Source organism: Asterias rubens, chromosome 12, assembly GCF_902459465.1.
Source record: "Asterias rubens chromosome 12, eAstRub1.3, whole genome shotgun sequence".
In the NCBI taxonomy this organism is placed as follows: Eukaryota; Metazoa; Echinodermata; class Asteroidea; order Forcipulatida; family Asteriidae; genus Asterias; species Asterias rubens.
Genome location: NC_047073.1, coordinates 4,422,736 through 4,431,776, shown reverse-complemented (window position 1 = coordinate 4,431,776; position 9,041 = coordinate 4,422,736). Strand labels below are relative to the sequence as shown.

Below are 9,041 nucleotides of genomic sequence, written 5' to 3'. Positions count from 1 at the left end.
ACCAGACGGTACAGACGTGGCCGACGTCAACTCATGGCCGACGTCATGAGTTGACGTCACTATAGAGTCCTGTTGATCACACCATCGAGTCATTATACTCTATGATCACAGTGAAGCTCCAAATCATCTCAGTGTCGGAATTGACTAAAGGCTTCGACTCAAACACATTAGCTAGGTCGATGGTTCGATCATAGAAATATTTCTACCTCCATGGTTCGATCGAAAAAAAAAAAAACCAAAACAATCAGAACTAAATCGCAAAATCGATCAAAGGCCTTCCTTTGCTCCAACCAACTGCAATTCGGGAGAACGGAAATTATTTCCTTGTTTACGTTTTCGTGAACTTGAAGCCGGATATCCGTGTGTTGTCCAAGGCAGTTGAAAGCAATGACTATTCAACAGGCCTCAGGGGGGATTTTTCCATATTGAAACCCCTCCACAATAGAGCATAATGTCAAATGTGGGGCGTTATACAAAAGTGACATTTTGGGGTGGTTAAAAAAAATAGTCGTTTTAAATCTTTTCAGAAAAAAAAGACATCAAAGCAGTTATCTTGATTCGCAAAGTGAGTCAAATTAATATTGTGAATTATGATTACATGTATTTTTTTTTAAATCACGGGTACATTTTTGGGCAATCATCATGAATATTACACGTAATACGTATACTGTTCGATGTCCCTTTAAAGCCACAATGATAATGGAGACACGTATACAAGGCTTTTAGCAGATCACACGGGTCAGTCTTTTATGATCTGCTGCTAAACATTTTTTTTTTTTATCAAGCTGTAGTGAGGTAGAGGGCGCTGTTTAACTTTATGGGCTTGTTTTTGTAAAGCACTATATCAATGACGAATCATTGAGTACCGCTGCTAAAAAGTCTAAAAGTGGATGAGGAATCGAATTGACTATTTTCTTGTATTGTGTCAACGTGTGGTTTTTGCAGTCTACGTTTTTTCTCCTTTGAAGTGGGATGATATTGGTATGGGTAATGCAAATGTATTATTTTGGTACCAATAAAATACATCGACTCACAGCTGTATGTGTGATGAGAACTTTATAACATCGTTTGATTTGTATCAATCCTACGTCATGACAAAAAGAAGTTCCGTTGATTATTGGGCACTTCATATCATTTTTTATTGCAGGGGAATGGGGTATAATTATTGTGGTATAGGCTCAACATACTATACTAGTGTTGGTCTTTGTTTCTTATTCTCACAAAAACTCGGTTAGATTTTTGCACCCATGTGGACCAAATCATTGTTTTGCATGTTAACATCTTTTAATCAGAATGGCAGTAGTCACTTGAAAGATAGAAAGATCTAGAAAGATGATAAAAACACTGCTGTTGTGGGTTACACATTTTGTAACAGCGCCCTCTTTCATAACAATGTTTTCAAGAAATAGTCAGTTTTAGAATCAATTAGTTCTCATCACACAAACTGGCCTGGCATCCAGACGCGCGATTTGTTACGCGTTTGTTGACAAAAAGTTACCGAATATGGCGAACGGACGAACACAAGGAAATGTGGGTCAGAATGCGTTTTATTTCTGTCCAAAGCAGGACGGTATGTTAGTCTGCTGATCGAGGGAAATATTGATAGATAATTGACTTCACTAGGAAGGGTAAGTTGGTTTTATTTTCCTTTTTGGGTTACAGTTTAGGAGAGTGGGTAAACAGTGCCCAAGTTTTGCTTTTGACGACGCGGGCTGTACTACTGCAGTTATTGCAGTGGCGGACACTGGACAGTCATGACATTGGGGTTGCCTGACATTGACAGCATGCAGCGTTAGCTAGCGCACTGACTGCAGTGATTGGCGGAAGTAAACATTGGAAAAGCATCCAAGCCCAATTATTTTAATAATATGGCATTAAAATGGCGTAAGGAAAAAGGCAAATGCCCCGTTTCCTTGTCCTTCATTAAAATTTATTGACAAAAATGTTTTTTTTAATTTATTTTTTTAATTTATTTTTTATTATCATTTTGTACTATCACTACTTCCTTGATAATTATTAATTAATGATTGACTTGAGTGTGAGTGAGTGAACAAACTTTGGCACCACTGACCACTGGCAGTCAGATTTGGCTTCTTAAAAAATATTGTTCAATGTATTCTTAATTTTACAAATTATTCTACTAGACGTAGTAGTACTACATTATTATTTTTTTAATCTGTAGGCCTATGACAATGTACTGTAGTGTTACTCATTTATGACAACTTAAAAATATACAATTGATCATTTTTTTCTGCAGATTGGATAAGATCAGTTTCTTTCAAAATTACCACTCAATTATTTTATGCGATTTTGACATTTTAATGTCAATTTTATTGTTGAAATATAATGTGAATGGATGTTAATATTTATGTCGTGTTTAAAGGCAGTGGACACTATTGGTAATTACTCAAAATAATTATCATCATAAAATCTTTCTTGATTACAAGTAATGGGGAGAGATAGATGGTATAAAACATTGTGAGAAACAGCTTCCTCTGAAGTGACGTCGTTTTCAAGAAAGAAGTAATTTTCCACGAATTTGATTTTGAGACCTCAAGTTTAGAATTTGAGGTCTCGAAATCAAGCATCAGAAAGCACACAACTTCGTGTGACAAGGCTGTTTTTTCTTTCATTATTATCTCGCAAATTCGACCACCGATTGAGCTCAAATTTTCACAGGTATGTTATTTTATGCATATGAATGAGATACACCAACTGTGAAGACTAGTCTTTGACAATTACCAATAGTGTCCACTGTCTTTAAAAAATGTGTGTATTGCGAATCTTTCTAAATTCTTCTGTTTTTCAAGCTTGGTGATCAAATTGACATCTTGTTTTAAATGTTTATAACATACAGATTTTACAAGTAATCATGTTTTTAAGAAAACAAACAAGTTAAAGGCACTAATTCAACAGGCTGCTTGTGCTATTAGAGAACTTAAGTATCAGTGAGGGGTGTTGGCAAACAGAACAATGTACATTGTAAATAAAATATGATTCTTTCATCAACCATGTAGCTTAACGAGCCGTTAGGTGTGAACTTCGTGCTGATATACACATGTAAGGTTAATGGTAGTATGCAAACTTTGGCCGATACACACAAATGGCTTTATCTTGATGATTTTTGAGAAACCTGGGAATTTTAATTTTTGTTTAAATTGCCGTGCTTCAGAATGCACATATTATGTAAGTAGTAGAAAACAATCCAAACAATTTTCAATAATCCTTTGTTCAAACTTAACAAATTTTGGGCCAGGATGGGGAGAACCCTACTTTGTAGTACCAGTTTAAACTTGCTTTATACAAAAATCTGCTCAAATGGAATCTGCACTTGAAATCATACAAAATGCACTCTAGAAAAATTCTATTTCTAAGCAATTCAAAGTCAAACTCAATTTAACTTTGAGAAGTGGGGTAATGTGTACAGTGTAAGTGTTCGGAAAAAAGTCGGCAGTCCTCACACTTTGACGTGAAGTGAGTGTTACATTTCAGAATCTTAACTAAGCCCCACTCCTGCAGAGACCTGATTTCCCTCAGGTAGAACCATTTAAGAAGAAGCAGCAGAGTTTACTGCAGTGGGGTGACAGTCATGATGGTGTTTTGTCAAAGTTTAACATTTTGGTTGTCAGAAACAATCACACAGTCCTGAGACATGTTACAAGTAATTCGGATCTTAAAGCTACACCGTAATCAATGATGTACAATACCATACTTTCGGGCTGACAAACAATATATTTTTGCTGGTAAAACAAAATTAAAGGAACACGTTGCCTTGGATCTGACGAGTTGGCAGTATAAAAAGCGTTTTATAAAATGCATATCATATGGTTGGAAAGATGTTTTCAAAGTAGAACACAATAATCCACACAAGTGTGGCTCGAAATTGCGTGGTTTTCCTTTTACTGTGCGAACTAACACGGTCGGCCATTTATGAGAGTCAATAATTTGACTCCCATAAATGGCCGACCGCGTTAGTCGTCGAGGTAAAAGGAAAACCGTGCAATTTCGTGGCATGTTTGTGTGGATTATTGTATTATACTTTTACAACATCTTTCTACCCATATGCATTTTATAAAAAACGGTTACAAATGCTATTCAAAGACCAACTCGACCAATCCAAGGCAATGTGTTCCTTTAAGTATGGCTGTGCGATGTTATAGTTTTTTGTACCACAAGGCCCCATTTTGTTATGAAAAACTACAAGATCACCGCGCTTGTAAGTTGCACATGTAGCTCAACATTTTTTATTGAACCAGAGGTGTTTTTTACACATGACCAGAATCAAAATAAGAAGGATTTTCCTGACGCAGCTTTAGCATCTTCATCCCCCAAGACCTGCAGAGAAGATTGATCTCCAATTTGTAAAATGGGTTTTTAAAAACTTAAGGCCTTGAGTTTTGTTCTTGAAGGGGCACAGCAATTACCCTCTGGTACGGGGCACTTCTACGTCATGGATGAGTACCGGTACAATTTCAAGTTGTATTGAAACTTTGCAAAGGGCACAACAGTAAAAACCCAGAGCACCTTAGCAATTGCTGTGGGTGTTGTGGGTTATTTCAAAGCATAAAAGTTTGATTATCTGTCCAGTAGTTCGTTGTGAGAAACTGTTGAGTTTATCGTTGGTTTGGGGCAATAAGTCAATGGCGAATCGTAAATAACTTGGAGGTGTGTTTGATTGCCTGCATTTAACCTTTGGACCTCTTCAACAACTGAAGCACAGTTTAGGGATCGCTGTTATTGGCAGAAGTGTCCAATGTACATGTACCAAAAATAGAAACTGCTGTTGAATTTTCAATGAAGTTATAGTGTGTATAGATTGTGTTCGCTTTGTTGTATATGTGCTCATTTCAGAATATTGTGTTGTTAGACAGAAAAGTTGTAGAAGCAACGGCGTCTGTACACAAGTGTGTGCACAGTCCGATTCATTTACAAAGAATTGAAAAAAGTTCAGAGTGAATACCATTTTTTATTGGGGCGTTCAACACACTATGACAGTTTTCCATTTCCTGTCGTGGTTGAAGTGAAGTGACTTCCAGTGTTGACTGCAAATAGTAAATTCAGGTCACGTGGTAGGCCTAGGAGGTCAACTTTACGCTCGGAAATTAAATTTTGATGGAGAAATGCATAGCATGCTATTGCTAATGGACAGTGAATGATTTCTCTTATAAAATAAATAGCACAGCAAAATGTTACACAAAATGTCCAGGGCTACTCAAAAAGCATCATTTTGCTCAGGCCTACATTATTTGTTTTAGAAAGGGCAAAAGGGCACCAATGCATTTTCTCCTTGTAAATTTCTACAGCTCTTGGGCATTTCATGGTCCTGATTTGCTGCTAACTCTCAGTATGCACAAACAAATGTTACACGTAGGGGTAGGGAGTCGTAAGATTTAAATATCCTACAAATTTGCTGGTTGAAATCAGAGTCTGTATGCCTACATTACATGAACCCGAATCACAGCTTGATCAAAAGCGTAGTGGGGACCCAGTTCCACTCGTGAGTTCAAAGGTTGATGCTCGTGTTGGTGACACAACTCTGTCACGCAGGGTTATGATTGATGCAATTCAAATCACCACAAATGACTTACTCTCAAGACCTTCCTGACCCACACACCTACAGTAAATATCAGACACCAGGGATAATGGAGCTGGAACAGGAAACTTGTGACACGTACACATTCAATCTTTGCCTCATTATTTCATGACTTGCCCCCCCCAAGTCGGCCAAACATTTGACTAGCCAAAATAAACTTTGAGGAGCTTGGTTTGTTTTGGTGTTTTTTTAAATAAGGGAATCAATGTGTGGTTAAGAGGTTTTCAACTAGTGGTTTAATCCCAACCAGGCCTGGTTCTGGATATGAAGTACCAGGCCTCGGCGGGTTTAAGCCACTAGTTGAAAACCTATTCAACACACTTTGATTCCCATTCATAAATAACTTTTTCGGTCAAAAACATTGCACTTTTTGGTCAAAAGGTAAAATAAATGCAAAAATTATAATTGTTCAATGATTTCTTTCAACACAACACCCTTCCAGCTATGAAATGGTAAGGCCCTCCGCTGCCCTCGGGTTAGCAACTCCTTATAAGGGAATGCTGTGCGCGGCGCGCATATGGCGTGATGTGGTACAACTGTTTCAGCTGTTGCTCTCGACCAATAGGAATGAAGAAGTTGTCTTATAAGAACAGGTGCAACTGTGCAAGGTCGAGTGTCACGCCCATGAATTAACACTTTTTACCGGTCATAAACAAAGGTTTAAACACACCCACGTGACGCACTCTCCACCAATAGGAATAGCGAAACTGTCTGAGGTATTTATGAACGTAAATTATATGATCCGTGTTGTTGTTTTAAAAAGTTGTTTCACACACACATAATGTTTGTCTATGTCAGGTTAATTGAGGACTCGTTGTTGAACTCGGGCTGTTGTTTGGAATAATTTTCTTTAGAAATTACGTCCCCTTTGGTTGTGTACATGGATGCAAATTGAGAACATGCTCTTTTCAAAACTACCATCCAATATTGTTACAACCCTCAGTTTCAACTCGTTTGTTTGAACACCGCCACGCACTCAAATGTTTGTTGACCTAGTAATTCGCGGGCTTAGTGTTTATTTTCATATTGTTTGAACTTGAATTGTTTTTAGCGCTGTTCCCACATGAAAGCAAAGCGAGGATGGCCTCTCTCTCTGTCATAAACACCTGGATCCCTTTGTATAAAAATAATAAATAAATAATAACTCAATTTTTTATAGCGCCTTTTCCTATGTTTGCAAAGCACTCGGTTTTAATGAATGGATGCCCACACATACACTGAACAGTAACTGAGGGTTTCCCTATTTTTTAGTGGGGAGCAGGGATTTCACACTTTTGTCAAGCGTATTTCATGTAGCAGAGAATCTCATTGCTTTTTGTGCCTGCAAAAAATACTTCACGTAACCAGGCATTCTTCACCCATGGAGCAAACGGCTAACGACATTATGAACGAGTGCAGAAATTCAACGCTTGCACAGTACTTGCATCTTAGAATGGGGATCCCCACGTTTCATGGCTCTGCTTACTGTAGAACAAAGAATTGTCGCTTATGGAAGCAGGGAATTCTGCGCTTACGCCTTTGGTTAGCATAGAGTCTCTTGCTTTTGGGCATGTCCGGCATTCTTTGCTCACCCAGCTGGCACAGAAATCCGGCGCTTGCACAGTAGAAAATGGTGAGTGATCATAAGCGCAGAATTCAGCGGTAAGCAGTTTCATGAAAAAGGGCCCTGGGGGGTATATTTTTATCCAAGGTGGTCATTGATGGGGATGAAAAATTTTCAGACTCTTGGTGTAATACAAAGATCAGGGCTGGATATAAACACAAAGCACTAATAATCATCTTTAATTGAATTTCAATTGTACTGTGACATCATGCGTTGCTTAGCGATTAAGATTCATTCGCACTAGATCAATCTTAGCCCTTTGTGAAATCGCCCCAGTGTCCAAATCTACTACAAAGTGATTCAAAGCACCCAACTTGTTCCATTGGGAAAACAAATTTCCTTCCACTGAAATACCGCAAGGGATAATGAATGTATTGTACCGCCATACTTGCAAAGCAAATTTGTTGTGTTTGTTGTCAGCTCAATTTTTGATTGCACACGTACCTGTATGTTGCATATAAATTGCCATTGAATAGCGACAAGGAAGTGCTCGAGTGTGCTTTTAGAGTGTTTGTAGGTGGATTGTATAATTATTTTTGTACAGGTTGTAGTTATAGTGATTCTAAGCAATGCTTGGTTTCAGACTCATTTTCTAAAGTCATAACCAGAATGGTTTTGTTATTAGCTCTGTGGTGGGTGGTGTGTTTCTTTTGAAACTTTGCACTCCATCAGCTTGACTCGACAGTTAAAAAATCTCTCAGTCTGTGGTGTAAAACATGGCACCAACTGCATGACTTTTATGCAGCTGGTCACATACCAGCGGGCTGTCAACTTTCCAAGATTTTGCAGAAAGTTATCAGCAATCAGCAAGCCAATCTCTCCATTTCTAAGACATAGCTCTGCCAACTCTATCTGATTCTGCAGAAAGTTCCCTGAAAGTAAACAAATCCTTCCATGTTCTGAATAACTTTGAAAATCTCCCTGGTTATGGAACCAAAACCTTTTCACTTTACAAATGTTAGAAACATCTCTCTTGTTCCAAGATTGAGCAAAGCGCTTTGATGCTTGCATTTAAGGGCTCTAATATCCATACCATTTTGATTTCTACAATGTGATATGAAATGTTAGCAGCTCTGCATATGGGAGTATTGAAAGATAAACTCAAAGTGGTTTAGAGATAGAGCAGCTTGAAGGTCAAGCTTTAAACAAGGGGTTAGATCCAATTCAGACCCATTATGGAAACATTTCACAGGATATAGTGGTTAAACCTGATGAGTTCAGCCGAACTTTCAGGGAACTTTCTGCAGAACCATTGAGAGTTGGCATCTGCTACATGTACAGTACATACCATATGTAGTGGCCACACCTGTCTTTACTAAAGTACTGCTCCATGGTCGTGAAGGACCTCATTCATTTCCCGCTCAACAGATGTTTGTAGCTTACAGACAAATCTAGCTTAGCAGTCTTAACTGGTTAACCAATGGGTTAAAGGCAGTCCACGGACACTAATTGGTAATTACTCAGAATAATTATTGGCACAAAACCTTTCTTGGTGACGAGTAATGGGGATAGGTTGATGGTATAAAACATTTTGAGAATTGGCTGCCTCTAAAGTGCCATAGTTTTCGAGAAAGAAGTAATTTTCCACAAATTTGATTTTGAGACCTCAGATTTAGAACTTGAGGTCTCTAAATTAGAACTTGAGGTCTCGAAATCAACTATCTAAACATACACAACTTTGTGTGACAAGGGTTATTTTTCTTTCATTATTATCTCGCAACTTCGATGACCGATTGAGCTCAAATTTTCACAGGTTTGTTATTTTATAAGCATTGTTGAGATACACCAACTGTGAAGGGTAGTCTTTGACAATTACCAATAGTGTCCACTGCCTTTAAACAACCA

At 38.1% G+C, this 9,041-nt stretch overlaps 1 protein-coding gene across 1 annotated transcript in view; it reads left to right on the top strand.

Moving 5' to 3' along the window:
* Positions 1–1,472: 1,472 nt before the first annotated feature.
* The window catches only part of LOC117297529 (dual specificity testis-specific protein kinase 2-like), a 43,835-nt gene continuing 36,266 nt past the window's right edge, over positions 1,473–9,041 (top strand). Inside the window, exon 1 of the mRNA XM_033780616.1 lies at positions 1,473–1,628. The gene's annotated coding sequence lies outside the window, so the exon portion shown is untranslated. The remainder of the gene's footprint in view (positions 1,629–9,041) is intronic.